Raw genomic sequence first — 23542 nt, 5'->3', positions numbered from 1 at the left:
GGCTGAGTAATATTCCATTGTATATATGGACCACATCTTCTTTATCCATTCAGACGTAAGAATAATTTTGGATTGCATTTTTATTCAGCAAAGGTATCTCAGACTCTTTGTCAAAACAATTTAAGCAAGGCAAAGCGCTCGGGGTAAAAAGTGAAAATAACCCCGCCCCCCACCCCATCTCCTTTCTCCCCTCACCCTTCCTTGTTGAGGTCCTAATGTCAAGTGGAAGTAAGCATTCTCAGTAGACCAGTATGGATTCATCTCTTGACCTTTTTGGTTTTTTTCTAAGCATGTTACCATGAATGTAAGTTGTCCTGCAATCCCCTCACCCTATTTATACAGGCTGGTTACCTGTTACACGATTGCACGTACAGCTGCCTCAGTTTTTTTAGTGACTACCTAGCATTCTGTTCCATGCAAGAACTTCCACTGGGTTAGCCACACTCCACCCATGCGCATAGGCGGTGCTTCCCGAGGCTCGCGCAGGTAACTCTCTGCGTGTACTTGCAAGGAATTTTGTAAAATAGATTCTTCGACAGAAATTTCTTGACCAAAGTATCTATCAGGTGGAGGATACAGCAGGGACAAGATCTAATTGCCGCCTGCCTTCATAGAGGTTGCCATCGGGCTCAGCGTTGGGTTTCGGATGTGCACTCCGTCTTGCCCCTCCCCCTGCTCTGCCCACTCATGTAATCATGATTACTCCTGGATTATAGATCAGCAGTCTCTGGCTCGAGAAAGTCTAGAAAGAGTCCGAGGCCACCCAGACCATTTGTTGCATGGCTGGGAGACATTTCCACTTCTGATTCTAGAACTCCCACGTGATCCATTATCTTGCCGATGACTAGCATTTCCTTCCTTCCACCCAAGGAAGATGCGTCCAAGTGACATGTTCGGCACTGCATCTAAAGTTTTAGAGATCCAGGTGCAAGGAACAGAAGCAAAGAGGCTAATTCTCGTTTATAGAACTGTGATCCACAGCCCCAAAGGAGGAGCAGGGAGAGATCTCTGGCCCCCACTATTCATCTGAGGGTCTGCCTTGGAGTTAGGCACATCAGATTTGAATGAGGTCTACCACTTTGCATCTGAATAGCCTTGGGCAAGTCACTTCTCTCTCAGACTTAGGCTTCATTATCTGTTGGGCAGAAAATATCAATTATCAGGGTTTCTGAGGGGCTGTGAGGATAAAATGTGTGTATAAAATGTTGAGCATACTTCCTAAGACAGAGGGGGAGCTTCATAAAAGTCAGCTATTGTGATTGCTTGTATTTTATTTTATTTTATTTTTTCTTGTGCTAAATCTGATCACCCTCTGGAGTTCCTGGCTTATTTTGCCAATTCTGAGCCAAGTACCTGCTTTCTCCCCACCTTTGCTGTCCTTAGGAGCCCTCGGGCAATTCTCAGGATGGCCTTCGCTTCCATCTTAGGAGAACATGAATATGATCTGTCCCCGATATAGTCCAGGGGTGCAAGGAGGCTGCTTGTCAGAAATGGAAGGGCAGGCACAGGTAATGGTTTTCTAAGTAGCCATGTACACTCACAGTTTGGGAACTGGGTGTGATTTCTTCTTAGAATAATTCCTTAGAGATTTGTGGCCTGTTCTGATGTTGTCATCTCATTTCCAGAGTCTCTTCTGTCCTTTGAAGACCCAGCTTTGGAACTTGGCTCTTTGGCTCGGCTCTCACCGCCAGGATAGACAAATGCAGATGCCACTTGTCATGCTTGCGCCAGGTTGCTCGGCTGGGACACTCGCCACTGGGCCAGGCCATGCCTTCGCCAAGCTGGGCTCTCTGCCACAGCTGGAGAGATGCCAGCAGGGAGGAGGCAGGGCCCCGGCAGAGCAGGGGTGGGTCATTGCTACTGGGAGCCCGAGGTGGCCTGCAGCTACATGGCAAGATTAGTGACATCGGCCCCTCCCAGGGATTGGGTTCAGACAGGCCGAGAGGGAGACCGCCCGCACCCAGGTCAGAGGGGGCACCTGCGGCCGGGAGAGTGAGCCCTCCCAGCCTGGGCTCCTTGGGGCCTGCCCGCTCTGGCGTGGCTGTTGGGAAAACCTGTTGGGTAAGCTCCCATGTGTTTCCCCGGAAGACTGGGCCTTGCAGTCCAGGCTGCAAAGTGGGGTGAGGGGCAGGAGCTCTTTTTTGGCTCTGACACTTGCTTGAGAAGCTGCCAGAGGGTGGTTTGTGTTTCTTAAACAGCGATGTGTTACGATAGCAGGGTTGCTTCTGTGGAGGTGATAGCAAGCCCTGCCCGAGGCTGGGACTCCCTGACCCACCCCTTTGCTAAACCAGCATGGCCAGATTTGGGGGGTGGCAGATGTAGCTCCCCCCCTCCCTCCACCAACACTGCGTGATCTTGTGGTAGTCAGGTCATCTCCCTGAGCTCCATTCTCCTCATTGGCTAGATGGGAAGAAGGGCCCGCCCCTCTGGGGCTCCTTAGCTAATGTTCCTTAGCGACATACTTACCCTGTGCCATTCTGGGTATTTCGTAAATATGATCTCACTTAATCTTATAATGTTCGCATGATGTAGGCACTATTAGTATCTGTGCTTTACAGATGAGGCCCAGAAAGACCAGATGATCTGGCTAAGAACAAGGACACATAGCGGAGCGGGCAAGGCTGGGATTCGACCTTGAGCCAACCGGCTCCAACCCCTCTTGACCACAATGCCATGCTTCCCGGAGCGTGACCAGGACCCGGTCCTCTCCCTCTGAGCACTTAGGTTGTTTTGGAATAGCACGTGTATCGATATGGTCATCTGCCAAGTGCCCACTCCGGTGTTGGATTCTGAGCTACCTGCCTTGGTGTTTGCTCACCACCACGTACCCGGCACCCGGCTCAGCCCCTAACCAGAAACTTCGGTGCAGCACCTGTGTGAGAGGTTGCCAGGAGGCTCAAATGAGATAAAGAACTTGAAGTAACAGGTGGCTCCCTCTGAAATCACCCGCCCTGCTCTGAGCTCACCGCAGGCACTTGGGAAATACTTACGCCTGGCCAGACTCACTGTGCACACTTGAATGTGAAGCTCCCCAAAGAACCTACTTGTTATTTATTTATTTATTTATTTGAGAGAGAGAGAGAGAGAGAGTGAGCAAGCAGCCATGGGGGAGGGGGAAGGGCAGAGGGAGAGGGAGAAGCAGACTCCCTGCTGAGTGGGGAGCCCAACATGGGCTCGATCCCAGGACCCTGGGATCACGACCTGAGCCGAAGGCAGAAGCCTAACCGACTGAGCCACCCAGGCACCCCAAAGTACCTACTTTTGAGCCTTGGATGCAGACTCTGGATCATCTTCCTGCCTTGGGGAGGGGCGTTTCCATCCCTCTGTTCAGCAACTAAAATCCTATCTTCAGCTTCAGCTTCAGGCTTGACAAGGAACATCTCTGAAATGACCCCAAGAAGGCGGGGAGAAAAGACCTGGTTTCCAGGCCACATGTTCTCCCCGCTCTTCTCTGGGTTTGTGGAGCCTGAAGGGATGAGAGGAGTCAAGGACCGGCCTTAAACTGTGGTCTTCAGATGGACACTCTCCCCATCCTTCCCTTGCTCCTGTAGCCAGCAGGGGAAGAACGATGCATGTGTGTCTCTGTTCAAGGAAACACTGAACAATCCATTTTTAACTGATGAATCAATCCCATGCTGGTGAGAAATCGAATGTCTTTTTTGAAAGTTTGCTAAATTTGGATGTACTGTTTTCCTCTTCCATCATGCTCTCCCTGAGCCCCCTGGTTCATGTTCCTGAGCACAGTGAACCCTACCTGTGGGCATGGCTAGGTTCACCAAGGGTTTGGCTAGTGTGATGCAGACATGCTCCCAGCCTATCAGAGAGACAGGCTGTAATAATGCATAGGTCTCGTCGATCTTTCAGTTGGGATGGATAATTTGGATAACAGCAAAAGAAACATCTGCCAGAATATTATATGTATGTATTTAAGTCCTGTTAGCAAGAGAATATTGTAGGAGCAGGTTTGAAACAACACTCCGTAGGAGGAGCATCAGGAAATGATAAATGACTTGGGTTTCTTTGCTCGAAATGGAATCTGGTCAATCAGAAAGTCAACACAGATTTATTGAGAATCTGCGATATGCCAGGTCCTATTCTGGAATTGGGAGGTCTTTCACTGGAACTCTGTTGTCCCACCCTTAATACTGTATCTGGAGTGATAATAAATAAATAATAATAAATCCAGAAAAAGAACGTATCAGAAGAATAAATTGATTTTTTTTTCCCCTTAGCGATGTCTTCATTACCTGTTTGAAAAGTTCTCCAGGACCAGGCTGGCTATCTAAGATAGCAAGTTATCTTACTTCGGGGCAAGATACTTCTGGGCACTTGTGTCTGAGGTCTTTATTTTTCAAGGAGGTGTCTTCATTTGCTAAAGACAATTTCTTGGCTCATATGAACCAACTCAACAGTCACCTGCATTCCTTGACAGACTGTTGCTTCCTAATATTGCCGCACCTGGGGTGTGTGCTGGGGCCCTCAGTGTGCAGCATGAATATCTTTATCCATTTAGGGTGAGGTCATGGCAGCTTCTGCTACACTCCCCACAGGTGGCTTGGCTCTTAATCAAACTCCTTTTGATTCACATGGGAAGTCTTCTGCAGGAATTCCTTCTAGCTGCTCAAAAGTATATGTCTCGTCGCTGTGGGCAGCGTGAGTCTCAGAAAATCTGGGGCTCAAATGCGAACAGGAGGTTGTCAATAAAACTGGTATGTAAATCTGTGTGATTGAATTTATAACTTAGTAAGATTTGTTATATGGATGCTTTTTCAAAATAGAAAAAAAGAGTATTTTGTTAGATTCTGTTGATTCCGGAATAGTATCATTAATCTTATAAGGGGGGTAATTGGAGCCAATCATTTTAGAAGTATTAAGAAGTCTGGCACTGTGGATGAATCAGATGTCCCCGTGCTCTCTTGCACCATCTTATCCCTGAATGGCTACAGAGTATGGATGTTCGTGCATGAATGTGCAAACACATACATGCACTCACACACACAGATACATACACACTCACATGCGCACATTTCCTCTTTGTCTTGGTCTCTTTGGACAGCCCTCTATTTTCTCTTGGAAAGTAATTCCAGGTCTATAAACAACCGTCTGGCTCTTGATCCTTTTAGAGCTATCAATACTCATCTGCCTGGCCCTGTTTGTTTCACAGGAACTCTTATATACCTGACACCAGGATCTCCAGTTTCCAGGAGGTGGTCTCACCCAGGTCATTAGGCACCTGTTCTGGTCCCCACCTGAGCTGTCACTTTAGCCTTCAACCTTTAGCTGTAAATTCTGCTCAACAAACCTTCAAATGCACACCGGGGCCACTAGAGGATGCTCCTCCTGCCCTGGTGTGATCGACTTCAAGGCCAAATGAGGGTGTGCAGTGCATGCCAATGATTGTCCCAGGTGCTCTTACCAAGCCAGACTGAAGGAAGACGCATCATCACCAGCAACAATCCCTAGGCTTAGTGGTGACTCATGCCCACACCTGCCAAAGGCATGGTAAGAAAAGCCTCATCTGGAGGACTGAATCTTCAAGTCAGATTGCCAACCAGGTTGTCTGGAGGAGCAGAAAGCAGCCATGGGAAGATATAGATAGCATGGGGCCAGATCCTGGGGCCCTGGGCCATTCATAAGCCACCTCGAGGGATGTTTATATGCCAAATAACATTTTAGGTAGGATTCTTGGGCTCCAGGTTGATACCAAAAACTATCCCCAGCCCCTGTTGATGGAGGATCTTTGTGAACAACATATGGAATAATATCATATGACATTCACAGCAATAAGCATTATGTTAATCAACACTAACCATTTGCTGGCAGTGTGCTGCATACTTTACCAGATGGCTCATTTAATCCTTTCATCAACCCAATATGATAAACTAGTATTCCCATTTTACAGATACGGAAACAAAGTTACAGATAAGTTAAAGAACTTGCTCAGAGTTCCAAAGCTAGTTAAGTGATAAAACCAGCATTTAAACCCCGGCAGCCTGACGCAGAGCCAGTGTTCCATGATAGTACAAACCAGGGGCTTACATAGTCATTGTATCAAAGACCAGATAGTAAATATTTTAGTATTTGTGGACCATGTGGTCTTCATAGTAACTACCACTCTGATTCTGTGGCACAAGAGGATTTATACAATATGTAAATTAATGGTGTGGCTATGTTCCAATAAAGCTTTATTTATAAAAACAAGCCATGGGCCCAGATTTGCCCCATAGACTGTAAATTGCTGACACCTGGCATAAACCAAAGAGGGGACTGAAGTTTCATATTCAAAAACATTCGTTGGAACCCTTATTTATGTGTCAGGTACCACAGTTACTTTATTTTATTGAATCTTTCAAAAGCTGTGAAGTAGGAAAGGAATTCCCAGCTTACAAATGAGAAAACCAAGGCTCAATGAAGTCAACTTTCCTAGAGACATACAGCTAGTAAATGGCAAAAGAGAACTGACCGTAACTCGTCATAACTCATGTTCCTTTGTCATTTTTCTCTGTAGGCTTTCCAAGTAGACTGAAGCCCCATAAATAATCAAGTCTCCAGAAGCTATATTGCTGCCTTTTTCTTTTTCAGGGAAGTGTGAATGTGTCATAACTTGGCCAGGACTGGCTGCAAGGCATGCTGGGACATCAGAAGCAAGAGGCGTCTGGAAGAGGATGAGTTGCTGGGGCTCAACTGGAGGGAACTTGTCCAGCTGGAAAGCTGGCCATTGGTGAGGAGAAGGGTCTCAGTTGTCCAGACAGATGTGGGAAATTCTGACAGGTTCCAGGCTAGTCTCATCTCCACAGTGGGGTCTGTAGGGTGGGGGCATGGGCAGAGGGATCAGAGATCTCTATGTAGGCCACAATGATATGGTGTGTCTTCCTGGTTTGGAGCAGAATTCTATTGGAGGCTCTGGGGAGGAGGGAGATGGAGTGGTTGGCCACCACTGTGGTGGGCTGGTTCTCAGGAATGAGTTCTAGGCACAGGAAGCAGTCAGAGTGAGAAACAAAAATCCTAAATAGAACACAGTCATATAACCCAGGTAGAAACACTGCCTCCGCCTCCTTCTTCAGCTCATAGATTGCCTCCTCATCGAGGTCTTTGCTGAACACTCCAGGTAGACTCCCCTCCTCTTCTTCACCTCTGTGCTGTATTTTTCTTTACTCAGACACACTCCTACTTCAAAGTCTTCACGCCTCCCATGCCCTCTCCTGGAATGCTCTCCTCTCAGACTTGCTCATGCCTTGCTCCTTCCTCCCTCTGCTTCAAGTTCTTTTTACAACAGCCACTTCCTCAGGCGAGGCCTTCCCTGACCTGCCATTCAATATTTCAAAGCCTCTTCTTCACTTGATATTTTATTAACCCCTTTTTCTGTGTTACATTTTTCTCCTTAGCATTCACCACCAACCTACGGTGTGTTACCTCTTTACCTTGTTTCTTGACTGTTCTCTAGAAGGTCCAGGAAGTCAAGAAGTGTATGTAGTTTTGTTACTATGTCCACAGAGTTTAGAACAGTGCCTGAGACCTTGTAGGCACTCAGTAGATATTAGTTGAATTAACGAATTAATTTATCACAATCTGTGATTATGTACTTATTTATCCATCTCTCTGACTAGACTGTAAGTTCTGTGAGAAATAAAACTATGTCTGTGCTTTTGCCTGCATCCCCAGTGCCTAGAATACATTAGGTGCTCAATAAATACTCGTTGAGTGAAAGAATGAGTGAAAATTTGGAGCAGATACGGTTCCTAACAGGCAGAAGAAGTCTAAGACCTTGTATATCTCATCAACTGAGCCTTCCTCCAGTTGGATTGTGTTTATTATAATTATTTGCAAAGGAGTTTGTTTTCCCCAGTAATCTAAACATTCTTTAAAGGGCACATGTTGTGTCTTACTTATCTCTGAACTCAAGTTCCTTAATCCCCACTCGTGCTTAGTAGGTGATGGCCAATTAATTATCTGCCAAATGGATAAAGGCATACCAGAAAGCCTAAAAGTGCAACACTCACTTGAGAGTCCACTCCCACCGTGAGGCTGAGCCTGACACAGAGGGGGCAAGGCTGTGTTTGCGGATGTGAGTGTCAGAGATGATACCTGGGAAAGACTAGTAAGACCACACACAGAAGACTCTGGGAGACCTCTCAGAGTCCCAGAGGATGGGGTCCCTTCCAGACAAAGCTGAGGTGGCAAAGGCAGCCAAAAGAGAGGAGTCAGGCAGGTGAAACGGAGATCTTGGGATGGGATGATGGGAAGACCAGGCAAGAAACCATGGCCGGGCTGCTCATGTTCATGCAGTGAGCAGTGAGAGGCAACATGGGGGATCTGGGTCCCTATAGCTCCAAAGAAGAGGCCAGGAGTCAAGGTGCTCTTCAAATCAGGTTGGAGATAGGATGCTAACCCTGTTCTCACCTCCTTCACAAAGCACATATCCTAATTTGCTTTTCTTAATACTCTAAAACCTATAGAACACCCTGTCCAATATAGGTTGCTTACACAGAGTTGCCAAATATCAAACCATTCATGAGGTGGGTCCAGAACTATTCCTTGGAGTAACCATTTACATCAAGGATGCCTTAGGGTGGTTCTTTTCCTTAGGTGGGTGAATGCCTTAAGTGGATGTGTGAATGAATGGCCAAATGAACAAATGGATTAATGAATGGATAAAACAAGCTTTCTATGATTTTTTAGGATAGGGTAGAAGGGAGGGGTGCATTTAGGGATCATGGAAACTCTCTAAATGAGAGACAAAGCCAGTTGGATTTCAGAGACATAATCGTGCCCGTATTGCATAGCGCTCTCAGAGAAGAGCCTCTGAAAGTGGAAGAATCTGAACTGGACTGAATAGTGCAAACAATTTTTTGCTGTTTAATTGATTTTTGAGTTTGAAACTTAGTGAGATTTTCTTTCTTTTTTTTTTTTTTTAAGATTTTATTTATTTATTAGAGAGAGAGAGCACATAAGCAGAGGGAGCAGCAGGTAGATTCCCTGCCAAGCAGGAAACCTGATGCAGGACTCCATCCCAGGACCCTGGGATCATGACCTGAGCCGAAGGCAGATGCCTAACTGACTGAGCCACCCAGGTGCCCCAGGAACTTAGTGAGATTTTGTGTTAGCTAATATATGGATGATATTTGTAGATGTTATATGAACATTTTATAAAACTATTATTTTCTATTTTATGCCTGTGTATACTTCCTACTAAGGCATATTGGACCAAGGAAGGCAAGATTAAGTCTTTCTATTTTATGGATGTGTTTCATGATGTCTCCTTATTATTTTAACAGTTGCCTCGTTGTACATTTTGGTGCTATGCTACTTGGCGTCCATATATATATGAGTATTTGTTCTGAATTCTATTTGTTCCCATTGGCATTACAGAGTAGATTGGTTCAATATATACAGTTAATGGGGACAAAAAAAGAACATGACAAACGGGGGGTCATGAAGCAGAGAAATGACAAAATGTAGGGACAATGAGGACCCTATTCTGTCTATGGTGGACAAAATATAACATGGCAGTGGAAAGAAAGAACGAATGAAAGAAAAAGAAAGAAAGAGAAAGAAAGAAAGAAAGAAAGAAAGAAAGAAAGAAAGAAAGAAAGAGAAGAAAGAAAGAAAGAAAGAAAGAAAGAAAGAAAGAAAGAAAGAAAGAAAGAAAGAAAGAAAGAAAGAAAGAAAAAAGAAGAGAGAGATGGGTACTTGTGGAGTAGTTTCTGTTAGTCATTGGGTACTTTGGCCCCACTGGTCTGAGATGGGGATCAGCAGCTTCCTTTTATACCCAGAAGAACTGATAATAGTGAGGTTAAGTGATTTTGCAGAAGTTACTCCTTACAAATGAGCTTCAAACCCTAGTCTCTGTGAGTCTAACACTTTCTCTGGTGACATTTCAGTGTTTTAAGATGGAAGATACTCCAGACTGCAAGGACAAGACTAGAGAAATGGAAGGTAATGAGAGTGGACTTGGGGAGCAAGGTCATGGGAAATAGGGGTTGGAGTGAAATCTCTGTGGTGATGGAAAGCCTCTGCCGGCATGACTTAGATGTGGTCAGCTACAAGGCACCCCTGGGTCCCCTGTTTCAGTAGAAGCTGGCTCAGGGGACTGGGCACATGGAGCTGAATCCACAGGGGTGAACCTCAGACCTGCAGCTAAGACTGACCTTGAAGTGTCGGGTGTGGGTGTTCAAGCGGGGACAGGAGAGCCAGTTTAGGAGAATTAATCTGATGTGAAGAAGGCAAAGGTGAGAAGCTGAGAAGTCACCTGGGGGATTATCCTAAAAGTTCAGAAAGAAGCGCTCTGGCCTTGATTAAAACAGGGCAGCAGAAATGGAAGAGAACTGGGAGCATATTCAAGACGTTTGGAAGGAAGAATTTGTCTGATGTAATTGCTGATTGGATATCTGAGGAGAAAGAAAGAAAGAAAGAAGAAAGAAAGAAAGGAAGGAAGAAAGAAAGAAAGAAAGAATATATTTGGAGTATAAATAATCCCACGTGTGAGCAGCTCTACACTGGGACTTTTCCATTCATTTTCTCATCTTACCTTCATGACAACCCTGTGAAAGATGTGCCGTGACCCCTTTTTACAGATGGGAAAACTGAGACTCGGGGAGGCGAGGTGACCAGCACATAAGGTTACAGGTGGAGTGCAAGTCCAGCGCCTTCTAATTCTTGAATCTAACCTCTTCCCACAAAGCAACTTGAGAACGGTGGGTCCAGCTGATACAAGGGAAGCCTAAGTAAGCATCTTGTAGCCACGCTATTCCAGAGACTATGTTAAACAAATATCTGGTTTCTTTAAAACAACGACAACAACAACAAAAACAAACCAACCCAACAACCCAGCAAACAGAAAAGGCAGAGTGCTGAGTCATTCCCCCCAAGAAGTGGAGGGAGGTGATTACAAACAGCTGGACCCGACATCATGAGGCTCCACTAGAAATGCCAGAGGAGAAGCAGGAAGGGACTGGTTCAGAAAGGAGAAGGAGAACTGAAGCAGGGAAGTTATTTCAGAGGACAGAGCATGGCCAGACAGAACCGGGTAGAGCCAGACAGAGCCCGAGCCCTTGGTTATGGAAGAAAAAAAGAAATCAAATTCTAAAAACTCAAGAGTCCTTGGTCTACGTCATCGCCTCTCAGTTAAACAGTAAAGGAATGGACACAGGCCCCCAAACCCTGAAGGCAGGACAGTCCATCATGTGAAAATAAGTTTGAGTTGGGACAATACAAGTGGTGGGGAGGCCGGTGAAAAATCTACGGGGGGAGCATGGAGATGAAGGATGAAGCACCATGTTTGTACTTAGAGGTTACTCTTTTCCTATAGTCTCTCCCGGGGGTACTGGGGGTGGGGTGGGGTTGTTTATCTTGAAAAGGCTGAGTAAGTACCTTTTTTTTTTTTTTTTGGTTGACCACTTGACTTTGGATATACAATCACTGAGTTAATTTTCCCTTCCTGAAATTGCTGCCCCTCTGAATTGGCATACCTGCTCAGCTACCCCCACCGCTGACCCTGGGATCGTCTGGGCAGCTGCCGAGGTCCAGGCCTTGGCTAAAGAAGCATTTATGTGGCACTGGCCCTGCAATCTTGGCTGATGTTAGAACAGCATCCTATCAACCCCAAAATGGGAAGTCAGGAGAGGAAGTGGATTAGGAACGCGGGGTGAGGCCTGCTCATGTTCTGCACCCAGCCAATATCATTTGGCACCTACTCTACTCCATGGACTTAGCTAGAGGCCCAAGGACAAGTTGGATTCGGGGCATTTAGCTTCAAGTGGAGAGGAGTTAGCAGGAGTGTCCAATGCATTCCTTTAGACTTAGATGAGTGGAAATGGATAAGCAACTGGACATGAAGATATTAATTTGCAAATAAGAGGCCTCGTTGAGTGAGCAGGGTCCATTTGCAATCAGAAGTAACGTGTTGGGGAAGAGACTACATGGAGTACAAGAGGACTCATCCTTTGTTTTTGGTGTGAGTGTAAAAATGAGTAAGTGTGATGCCAAGGGTCAGAGAGAGCTGGGGCATAGACAAGCATCAGACAGACTTGGGTCTAAACTGTAGCTCTTTATTTCAGGGCTGTCTGAGATAAGATAAAATCTGAAACCTCTCTGAAACTCACCTATATATGGGGCAAAAGATATGTGGGTTGAGGATGAATGTGGATTAATGCCTGTAAAATGTCTGCTAGGGTACCTGTACGGAGTAAATTCTCAGCTAGTATTCCTTCCCTTTTCCTTTCTCCTGAGGAGAAACATGAATAATGAGGTAGGCAAGCTTATGCTTAGAACTGGGTTGGAAAAATCCCATATTTGTCATAATTTAGATAGATAATCAAGAAGTATTAAGTGCCAGCCACATTAAGAGTGAAACCAAAGTATAGCATGAAAATGTAGCTTGCTCAAAGTCAAGAAATTGCTAGGTAAAAGACTTATATTCAGTTTCCCCAAAGCTGCTTGGAAAGTTGGCCCCAGGTTCCTCATTCCCTAGCTTATCGTGCTAAGGTCAGAGAGTCTGTGTTTTTAATTAAAACCCAAATGCTTCCATTCTGTGAACATACCTCCTATCTCAGCAGCCCTTAGGAGCACAATGGGTCCTCCCCCCTAGTCTTAATAAGATCAAGACAGAAACAACAACAGTAGCCACTGTCCTCCCCATCTCCCTTGGCTCCACAGTGTGTATCTCTTTCTCTCTGGGAAGTCTGTGAGTCAGGATCTATTTCCAGGAACGCCAGACCTGGAAACTGCTCTCAGTTTGCCTGTCTTGTGCAGAGGACCAAGTCCTCAGGGACTCCAGGAAAGAGCACTTGGTCTTAGGCTGTGTACTGAGCTTGGTTCTTGGGTGGAAGCTGCCTTTGGTCCTCCAACTGCCATCCTGCCATCACTCCTGCCCAGGATGCATGAACGAATGAACTCCGTTCCTCATAGTTCCATAGGCACCCCTCTGGGTGGGCTCAATGGGGAAGGTAAAGGACCTTCTACAAAGACTGGAGCAGAGGGAGGATGCCCATCTCCCATCTTTTTATCACACAGAGACACAGAACAAAGAGCCCTGTCTTACTTGAATTCTTGTCTCTTTTCTGCTGTTGACCAGCTGACAGGCTCAATTGTCCATCTGCATGAAATCAAAGTTTAGTGAGCTTAACTCTGTCTACTGGAAGTTCTGAAAATTAGTAACTGTGGAATAGGGCTCATGGGGACACAGAAACTGCTCTGGATCAGACAATCCTGGGTGAAAACTCCAGCTCCTATCCTCACTAGGCCTGGGATCTTGGGAAATTACCTTTTGAGTTTCCATTTTATCAAAGAATATTGTATGATGGATGTAAATACTTAAACTACAGTGCAGATGTGTAATACATGCTCAGTAAGAATATATATACCCTGCCCTACACTTCACGCAAGAAGAGCCCCTTAAAAATCTACCCCAGAGCCATTTTCTGTTATTCAGACCAAACAGACAATATTTCTGATCCCGAGGTCTGTTAAGCAATAGGAAAACACCCTTTGGGGGTGATTGCTGACAAAAAGGCCTTCCTGTTCCAAACTGGAGGCAAAGACTAGAGCAGAGGGAGGAAGCAAGCCAGCAGTGGTTTTGTTTGGGACCAGCTGGCTCATCCTCCTGAGGCGGGGACCCAGAGCTGGGCCTTCCTTTCCCCACCCCATGTATTCTATGAGAGAAGCCATCAGAATGGGAGGTCGCCATATTGGCCAGAGACTCCTCCCGTGGGGCTTGGAGAGTGAGAAAAGTGGCACCGAGTTCCTTTTCAGGGTGGTCTCTGACGGGAACAGGGAATCCAGGAGAAGTCTTGACGATAGAACATTAAAACAGAAACACATTCTTGGGGCTGAGATTTCCAACTTGGGGTCTAAATTCCCAGGCAATATTGAAGCCTTAGTGTAAAGAAAATGCTCTTTGGGGTTCAGATTGCCTAGATTTCTTCCCTATTACTGCTTTTTTCTTTCCTGAACACAAAAGAAAGTTAAGCTCTGCACTCCAGGACGGAGCTGGAGAGAAAATGATCCATTTACTTTGAGCAGAGGAGATGGTTTCCAGAGGATTTGTAGGAAAATGCCCTTTGCCCGCAGGCCCTTGGAGTCCAGGCTGGGCTAAGCTGATTAAAGCTCCATTCAGAATTGCAATAACCCAAAAGATACGCCAGGGCCACTGATGGGCCTCAAGATTAACCACTAAACTGATCACTCTCTCTGGGATTGTGGCGGCTGTATTTTTAGAAACTGGGCACTTAAAAAAAAAAAAAAGAAAGAAAGAAAGAAAAAATTTCTATTTTCTCAGGCTCTGTGTGCGGACCTCATTAATTTCCCAAAGTCTCAGCAGAAGAACAATTGCTCTAATTCCATCTGGCAAGGTTCTAAAGCTTAAAAATTTCTCATATAATATAAAGTATACAGAAAATGAATAGACACACTTATATATGACCTCTGTAATAGATGGCTCAGTATGCATAATGGGCTACACCCCATACACAAACATGCACATGTGTGTCTATAAATATTTTTTTTCCTTGCCTTCCTGCCCTTATCCTGGAATTCTTAGCAATTTGGCCTGTCCTTGCTTATTAATGATGTTTCCAGAGCAGGGCTCATTGGTGCATTTTCGGCAATGGGCTGATTAATAGGTGGGCACGGGGGAGCTCTTTGGGAGCCTGAGCATTGCCGGCTTGTTGACCTTGATGCTGGGGGATAGTCTAGCTTCAAACTATGGAATCTCAGTTAGCATCATAAATTGTGGAGCCACTGGTTTTATTACCCTTCTGCCTCCTGCTGGGAATGTTGTTTCTCTTTAATAATAGGCTGAGAAGCAGCAATGAGCACTTCCCCTCCCCCTCCTCCCTGCAAAACTCGCCCCCTCCACTCTTCTCCCCCTCCCCCACTCGCCACCTCCCAGCGCTGGTCAGCAAGGCAGATAGACAGACAGACAGACAGACACACTCACACATGCTCACAGCATCACACATTCATTCACATTGTACACACCCGTGTGTGTGTGTGTGTGTGTTTGTATATATAGCAACCTATCCTTCCCCCTCCGTTTAGCTCCAGGACTTAGTAAGGAAACACCCCCCTCTCCTTGGCACAGCTAAATCAGGCAGGGATTTTCAAAAGGCACTTTTGTAAACATCAAAGGAAAACAGAAAGTAACCAATCTTAGAAAACATAAAAATAGTCTTGTTTTCAAAATAGAGATTTCTAGAATCTCAGTAGAAATAGAGAAAAACTGGCCTGCCTTCTAAACACTGTTCTCAAAAGAGCAAAGATAACGCTCCTTGCTTCCTCATTTCCCCACTTCCCGTGGCCTCCAAGAGCCGTCCCACTCCTTGGGCCTCAGGGACTCATGTCTACGCAAAAGTGCACCCTCGAGCTGGACCCAAAGGAAGATTCACTTCCTTGCCTGATGTCAGCGCCTCCCACTTCTAGATCTACCCCACTCCCGCTTCTAGAAAACTCCAACTCAAAGCTTCATAGTTTTGCTCAATTGTCACTTCTTAAGGGAAGCCCTCCAGGGCTTCCTTGTCAATCAAACCCCTCTCTTTATCCAAGAGTACTGTGTTCCTTCTCCCTTTCAGAGCAACCATCACAGTTGAAAATGCATGTTTATTTGTGGGAGCATGTGTTTAATGTCTAAGTCCGAGCTGGAATGCAAACTCCTTCAGTGTAGGATGCCACAGCATTGATCTCGTTACCAGAAACGTAGCTCACATTAAATAACATTTGTTGATTGACTAGACAACCCTTCTGAATTGCACCACACACTTCGGAGAAGTGGCTTCCCAAACCCATGCTAGTTCAAATGTCTAGGACAATGATCTGTCTCCATATTGTAGTAGATATGGCTGGTCTCCTGCTGAGCTGGTACATCTGTCTCTCAGCAGCGCTGAACACTCTTCTAGAGAATTACGCTGAGATTAGGAGCTGTCTCCCCAGAAATGCCTGGGAAGCTATATTCCCCCCAGGAGGTGGTCAGTAGCCAATGGCCAATTAATATGGGAATAGAAAAGCTTGGCTCCCTTGCCTCAAGGAAAAGGGAATACTGTGTGGTGCTGTCCAGACTGAGACCAGTCTTCAGGGCAGCTCACAGGTTTTCCTGTCTTGCCACATGTGGCTTCCCTCATCCCCTTACAGATTTAACTTGAGAGCACTCTCTAAATAACTCATCTGCATGTGAACCTCTATCTCAGGAACTGTTTCTAGTACCTAAACTAAAACACATTCAATATTCATAACCAGGGGGATACTGGTAAACCAACTCTCCAGAAAAACATACTGACTCTGGTTTGTACTATTTGCCAATTTTCGTGGTGTAAGTAACTCCCACTACAGCCAATTTCAAGCTAAACATGGTATCATTGAACACAAGGTTGGAAAGAGATGCACACAGTTGGCTCATGGGGGTCAGTGGGGACCATGTCTGGGCATACCATTGCTCACGATATACATGAAATGAAAGTTGTATACATAATATTAATATTAGTAGTTGTAGCCACCGTGAGCACTAACCATGTGTTAGGCATTATGTTAAATTCTTTATATTTACCTTAGTTCTCACAACTCCGAGTGGTCTGTATGTATTATTACCCCATTTTATAGATGTAGAGGCTTTGGCTTCTGGAGTTACTTGGTATATCTAATGTCACACTGCTTATAAAAGCTGGTGCTGAGATTCAGACCCAGATGTGACTCTAGAATCTTAATGTGTGACCATATTTGGTGATACCTACCAAAAGGTTAATAAATGCTCATTTCATGTGTATAGCATTCTAATTCTGCCTGGTGACTTTTTCTGCATGATAATTTGCATTCCTTAGCATTTTTTAGTGATTTCAATAATATAACTGTTTGGGACAAACACAATTATTTTCAAGATAGGGACATTGAAGCTCATTGTGATCATTCAGGGGTTCTAAGGAGTGGACCTAGAACTACTGCTTGGGATTCTCATGGTCCAGGTGTCTTTCTAGCAGACTCTGCTCCTTCCTCCCCAGCATCTCAACTCTGAATGGCAACCTCACCATTTTCTGGATGTAAGATCTATCCCACTTTTAACCAGAGAAGGCCAGCATTCGAGGGATCATAGGGACTGTCGTTCATCAGTTCTTCAGTAGTTTGAACACCTACTGTTGTAAATCTAGACTGGAACCTCAGGTAAGGAAGATATGACCAGGACTCCTAAGTAGGTTTTGGTCAAACCATTCAGTCTAGTTTAGCCCACAATTACCAACTGCCTGCAGCATCTGCCCTGGAACTCCTCAGGGGTTTCTGAGACTTGGCTGCCATGCAAAGCCCTTCATGTGTAACTTGGCACATGGCGGGCAGTCAATAGATCTAACTAGGTCCCTTCTCTTTCTTTGGTCCAAAACTGTTAGCAGGTCTTGCTGGAGAATGACAATGCATTTATGTTATGGTAGATCTGTGCACGCCCCTACTTCTTTCTTCAGAAAATATGATGAGGGGGCACCTGGATGGCTCAGTCAGTTAAGCATCTGCCTTCGGCTCAGGTCATGATCCCGGGGTCCTGGGATCAAGCCCGGCATTAGGCTCCCTGCTCTGCGGGGAGCCTGCTTTTCTCTCTGCCTGCCACTCCCCCTGCTAGTGCTCTCTCTCTCTGTAAAATAAATAAATAAAGTCTTTAAAAATATATGATAAGATTATTCACAATTAGTAATCTGTCCAATGTTTGGTTCTTTAAGTGTATTCATCAATGGTAGATATTATTGATATTAGTATTCTATTATCACTTTCATAATGGGCTATTATTTTGGCCCTCTCTACCAGCTGGAGTTGTCATCTTGATGACTGTATACTTGCAAATCTAAATCAAATTCTAGGTATTATTTACAGATATGTTCTTCCCCTTCTGTAGGAGAGAACCTCAGGAAAACATCACCTGTCTTAGAGGTTGGGCCATGGATAATGTAGGTGGATGTTATAAGTGGGACAGGAAGCCAGTGACGACGCACAGAGTCCATTTAGCAGCTGTAAGTCAGTTGATCAGAAAGACGATCGGGAGGGTCTGATGATTCCCCTGAAACACATGTCTATTGAGTATTTGGTGTGGATAAGGACGTCTAGAGATGACTAAGGGGTAGATCCTCTTTCAAAGGTCACCATTAACGTTCTCACATTTGATAATCTGATGAAAGCTATCTGTCCTCTCTTCTGGGGGGAGGGGGGAGAAGAGGGAACCACGTAGACTTTCAAGTACACTGTTTTACTTATAATTTCAAGTGAAACTCAGTCATAGACTTTGAACTTTAAATTCATTTGGCATTTATTGAGTATCTAGCATCCTGCCAGCTCCAGTGGTGGATGCAAATAAAGCTCATCTGCATTGTTTTAAGGCAGTAAATCATGAACTTTGATAGACTGCCTACCACAGCAGGGCCAGATGGGAGGGGTGTTTTAAAGGCCTATGGGCCATCCACAGGAGAGAAAATGTTTCTGGCTAGAGGTGGTGAGATTTATTAATTACCCAAGACACACAGGATACTTTGCTCTCTCTGCTGTCCCATGACCATTCTGGATGGCATTACCATCTCGTGGCCAGCCTCAACCTCATCCTGGCTATTAGTCTGAAAATATCCAAATCACCCCGAGCCCAACCTTTCTCCCCATTCCAGCGTGCCCTGGAATCAGGGAGAGAGGTGGAGGTAACTGGACTTCTCGAAATCTTCCAGTGAGCCAAATGCCTTGGCAGACACATACATACCTATATAAATAATGCAGTGGGCATTATTATACCTGTTCTACTGCTGAGAAAACTAAGGCTCAGAGAGCTTGAAAAAGTTACCCAGAATCACATGGGGAGGGGTGGGCGGGGAGCAGTGTGTTTGACTATAATTTCCCATGTTTTTCCATCACACAGGCTGGTGGCTGGAGGGTGGGTAAAACATCACATTATGGGTGCAAGCTGAAGATCAATGTGCCTGCCCTCAGCGAACACAGTCAAAGAGAGAGGCTCTTAACCTCTTGGGGGAAATGGGCAGAGTGTGGAAATATTACATAACTTCGAGCATCTTCCCAGAAAAACACTGAAAACTTTGCATATAGTTTTGGAGAAATATTTGCACCCCTCCTCCATTCCGATCCCAAGCAAAGACTCTAGGCTCAGAATATACTGGAAGCAGATTCTAGCAATTCCAAAGTGTGCATTCCCTGTAAAGGAAATGGTGCCAAGTGTTCTGTTGGAACCCATAGGAAATTACGTAAGTGCTGGTGGTGGAAATCACCTGTTCCATGTTGGCTGCTGCGTCGGAATTTAGAAGGATGACGTGCAGAACATCAGTCAATCAGCAGGATTCAGGACATTCATCCAGGCACACGGGCAACTTCTGAGTGACTGCACAGCCCAACGGCCACTGTGAAGGGCTATGTGTCCTTTCAGCAGAGTTGAAGTGACTCTCCACGGGCTTTGCAGGGCAAGCCGGGGACAAGGGGTCATTCCCTTTGAAGGAGAGATGTGTACAGAAAGTATGCGGGAGAGTGAGAGCCTGCACATTGTATATATAGTATTTCCTTTTGTTTTCAACCTAAATCAGAAAGGTATTTCTTGGGATTGGCAGAGTTGCTAAGACAGAGGTTTTTTTTTTAAGTTAAGAGTTAAACATTGCAGGGACTTTCAGGGTGCTGGGGTGCTGTATTTCTGGATTTGGATGTTGGTTGCATGAGTGTGTTCAGTTGTGATATTCAGTGAGCTATACTATGTATGTAGGTTCTACTTTTCTATAGGTCTATTATGCTTCTATATATAAACATATGCTACATGTATATATATTTCTCCCTGTGCAGTAAAATGTTTTTAAAAAATGAAGCAAGCTATCTAAAACTCACTTTTATGAGGAAAAACAGTATAATTTTCTGACATAATTTAAATGCTCTAAGTCGCAGTCAGCCAAATGTCTGCCACGTTAACTTAAAGATTCTGTGGAACAGGACCGACAGCTCAGCACATGTTAATACACTGAACTGAAAGTTGCAGCAGGATCTGCTAACTCCCTTGCAGGGTGTCTGGCAGCGGGGTCCCCTGGCCCCCTCTGGGGCCCTGCCTCCTACGTGCTGGCTCCTCTGGGCTGAGTCCTGGCTGCGATTAGCTGTGTGGTTGGATTCATTAATCCTGACCTGGGCAAGCTCGCAGGCCCACGGGATTGTGGAATGTGAAAGGAGTCTGCTGCTAGACGCTTGGCATTGCTTGTACTGGGATGTTGGGGTGCAGCCTGCAAATCCCACCCCCTCCTGTCTTTCTGGAAGGTTCCATTCATTCCCAAGTGCTTCAGCCCTGGTTTACTGAGCAGCACTCAAGAGTCCTGTTGGAGGCTCTGTCTGCGTACGCCTTGACCATCTCTGTCTAGTAAGGAGCTGCATTCAGCTCCTTTTGTCCCTCTGCTCTGGTTACCCCAAATCCAAACCCCACCTCTTTGGCATATGCCATGGACTTTAAATGCGAGGAGTCAACTGGACCCGCAACACAATGGCTTTTGTGTCTGACATCCTCAGCGTCATCCTCCCAAACCCCACCCCCCCAACACACACACATGCCTCTTTCAGCTCAGCCCCCCAGCACTGTTTCATTCCTTCCTCCCTCCCCGGTGGCTCCTGCCTTTTGGTGGAGACACACATCCTGTGTCTCTATGCAGAGGGAAGCTGCTGACTTCAGAAATAAGAAGGTCTGACTGAACTACAGGAAGAAGGGAAGCAGAGTCAGAGCTGAGGTCCCAAGTCACCTGCAGCAATATGTGAACAGAGGAGGCTTGGCCCATGTACTGAGCCACCGCCAATAGGAGATGCATCCCCACTCCCCCGGGAGGGGAGCGGGCACAGGCTGCTGCCCATGCCATCCCTGGGGACCCAGCCTTGTTGCTCCGTCGGTTGGGGGTGGGGAGAGAGGGTGGGATATAATGACACACAGCAACGTGTTTCTCTGCCTTTTCCCTCTGTCACTGTGAAAATGCCCGAATACCAGGTTTAGTCCCCTACGTATTTCTTTATTCACTTTCCAAAGGACTTAAGGAAGTTAGCTCTCCATATGGTGTGGGTCATGTGGATCCAGCGTGCTCCTCGAAGACCCTTGAAGATGTAGAGCATCATTTCTGCAAATAGATCTCAGAAGACACCATTCTCCAAGGCCAGGTCGGGTGGAGAACAGCAAGCGTGTTGCAGGATGCCAATAAATCTGCAAGCCTCCTCCAACTTTATTGAGCCCCTCTGAACTCATTCCTTCCTCATCTGTGGATGGACATAGTGGCGGCAGCCCTGCCCAGTTCGCACTGGTGAGGCCCCGACCAGATGGCAGAGAGCTCTGAGTCAACTGTAGAGTAAGGATCGTTAAGAACAGAATGTGAGCAACTTCCAGGAAAGGAGAAGCCGCCGGACTGCAAGAGCCTCGCGACAAGCAGGCGGTGTCTCAAAGTTCGGCTTCGTCGACTGCTGCCACGACATGGATGACACCAAACCTGGGTCGCTTTCTGACCGCCGTGTAAATGTCTTTGCTTTTCTAGGCTGCAAGGACAGGATCCCTTTCGTGCTGCCCTTCTCTATATTCCTTGCAGAATCCTGGATCTCTTACATGTCTGGCTTTTTCTGTCTCCCTCACTGCAACTGTCTCTCTACGTGAATCTTAAAAAAATTGAGAGTTACCAAGAGTTCTCTTCTTCACCTGCTACTGCTTCTCACTCCATCTGTTCGGTCTGGCGATCTTATTCTCCCACGCCCGTGCCACAGCCCATTCCGCCCCCAGTTCCAAACCCGCATGTCTTCCTGCCATCGCTTTCTATTGCCCTCGTCCGTCCCTAACTGACCTCGGGAACTTCCCTCCCCAGGTTGTTCTTCCCTCTCATTTTCTGTAGCGGAGTGGACACCACCGTCCACTCAGCTGCTCAAGCGAGGGCAACTGGCTCAACCAGAAGCGCCCTGAGCACAGCCGTCAGCTCTTTCTCTGTTGACCGTGAAATCTCAGCGCCTTGCCCATGATGGAAGCTCAGGAAATCGTATTTTTAAATATATAAAAGATCCACTATCCCCTTCTGCTTCATTTCCTATTAAATAATAATAAAATGACAAAATTATAGGAGATAGGTATAGGTAGGTGAAGGTTGCATAGTGCTTAACACATAGCTCTGTGAGTGTTTTCTGGGTGTTACGCACTGTCAAACGCTTTATACCTTCATGTTCTACATACATAATATACATACAACAGACATATCTAGATAGATACATGTATAGATATATATGCATATATGTGTATATATATATTCATGTATATCTAGATATGTATGTAGGTTTATATGCAGTGTGTATATATACATGTGTGATGTAGATACATATATGTATGTGTAATGATTTTCATATCTATAATCCTTAGCTGCGTAATTTACCTATTTTACAGATAAGTAAACTGATTTCCCGAACTCTTGCAGATAACAGATGGTGGAACTGCATTTGTATCCCATTTCTAAGGGCTTTACAAACGTTAATTCATTTAATCCTTCTAACAACTTTTTTATGCCAGAGACTACCTTCCCTACTTTATAGACAGGGGAACTGAGGTCCATGAGGTTCAATGCCTCACTCAGGGTAACAAGTGGTAAGCTGCAAAACAGGAGTCCGGCCCACACGGTCCAGTTCTGGAATCCGTGCCTTGCCGACTCTCCAGGGCTGGAGTCCATAGCGTAATGGTGGGGACAGCACCTGAATGCCCACCAACCACAGGCCCCCGGTCCCGCTTCCTGAGCACCTTCTAGTTTGTCTTTTCCTCCCCCACGTCAAACAGGGTGCAGACAACACTAATGAGTGGTGTATACTGACTAAATGAATACATGGGTGAAAAAAGTAAGTAAGTAAATGAATCTCCCCACATTTGCTTGGACTCCTTTGGTGGGCCTCCTTTCTCGGTATTTATTTATTTATATTTATTTATTTATTTATTTATTTATTTATTTATTTATTGCTAAAAGGCATTTTTCTTCCTGCTTCATGTTTTATGCCATTCGACATTGCTTTCTGGAGATGATTATCATTATTCCTTTAGGTCTTCTCATCCATTATCATCTTTCCCTTAAACAGCTGATTGAAAAGGATTTGTTTCCTTCATACAGGTCACTCTTGTCTAGTGGTGAGGCCAAATGTTTTGTCCCATGGGAATGCATCTTCATTTTTATAATGGAAGTCAATGGGAGTTAATAAAAGGAATGGAAAAAGCCCATCGCTGCCAACTGCTTAAGTATGTCTCCCTTCCACTCCGAGAGGCCCACCTGTCCTCACAGCATGCCTCCTGGGGAATCCTCCCAGCAGCTGGATGGACATTCTAGGAGACAATGGTGGTATGGCTGTTTGGAATGCTGGGGTGCTCAGAGGACACATCGCAGACCTCAGTTCAGCAAGGAGGTCCCTGGCAGTCTTGGCACAAAGACCCTCAGTCTTTCTCTTAAATGTACCACAAAACTCTAGTGAGACTGGAATTCACTTCCTTTTTTTTTTTTTTTTTCTGTTCAAACCAATCCCAAGCCACCACCAAGCTTAGGGGCCAATTCACTCAACACTTCATAATGAC

Source organism: Mirounga angustirostris, unplaced genomic scaffold (genome assembly GCF_029215605.1).
Source record: "Mirounga angustirostris isolate CCGP_5_RB_7025 unplaced genomic scaffold, mMirAng1.0.hap1 SCAF_10, whole genome shotgun sequence".
Classification (NCBI taxonomy): Eukaryota; Metazoa; Chordata; class Mammalia; order Carnivora; family Phocidae; genus Mirounga; species Mirounga angustirostris.
Note: the sequence above shows the minus strand (reverse complement) of the source record.